Genomic DNA, 979 nt, shown 5'->3' with positions numbered 1-979 from the left:
GAAATGCAGTTCCCTTTTCATGAATGTCAAGACAATGAAGGATATAACAAACCTGGTTGGGGTAACTGATACCCATGTTTGCCCAAGTACGCACATAGTTTGGCTTCAAATCTAGTGCCTAAAGAGCCAGAAATAGACCAAAAGACTAAATTCAATAGTGCTGAAAATATGGCCACCACAGGCAAAGGGAAGTTTATCATCAAATAATTTTAAATGGACAATCTCAGTAACAGAGGCTAAACAAATTAAAAACTTCTCTTTTTTAAATGCACGGTGAGAAGGAACACAGACCCTTTTTTATTTTGGTGTAACAAGTTAAATACCTCTCTTTCGGATGAAGCTTGATTTATTTGATTAAAAATTGACTTCATCAATGTACTCAAAATAAAAAAGCTTTGCTTCCAATTCAGCTTCCCTGGAATTGCCAATTTATCTGCTTAGTTACTTTTGTCCACCAAATCAAAATGCTCCATAAAAATACTCCCTCAACAGCTTTGCCATCCGGTTCGATATCAAAGAGATAAATACAATTTATTCTAATTGTTGAAGAAAATAAAACAAAATTCATTCAACTCTACACATCATCAGTAATGGGAAGATTATTATACCACAACAGTACCTTTGAAAAACTCAACACCAAGGTTTTCTGCAACAAAATTGAGGTCTCTAAAAACTGTGAACTTGTTCATCCTGTTGAGCCAACAGGCTTTTACAGTAAGAATAAGCTACCCTAGGGAAGCCGAAAGTATCTGCAAGGATTATCAATGGGATATTGATAGGCATATAACTTAAGCCCGACAAAAAACTAGAATATAAGAAAGTGAAGTTGAAATAAAACTGACACTAGCATAAGGATACTTCTTTACTTTTGACTCGCTCTCCCAAAATGGAAAACCTAAGGCTTTGCTTGGCTGCAGAAATCTAAAAGAAAATAGCAAACAGGACCATGTTTCCAACAAAGCACATCATTATTTTCATT

This window comes from Gossypium hirsutum, chromosome A06, assembly GCF_007990345.1.
Source record: "Gossypium hirsutum isolate 1008001.06 chromosome A06, Gossypium_hirsutum_v2.1, whole genome shotgun sequence".
Taxonomy (NCBI): domain Eukaryota; kingdom Viridiplantae; phylum Streptophyta; class Magnoliopsida; order Malvales; family Malvaceae; genus Gossypium; species Gossypium hirsutum.
Note: the sequence above shows the minus strand (reverse complement) of the source record.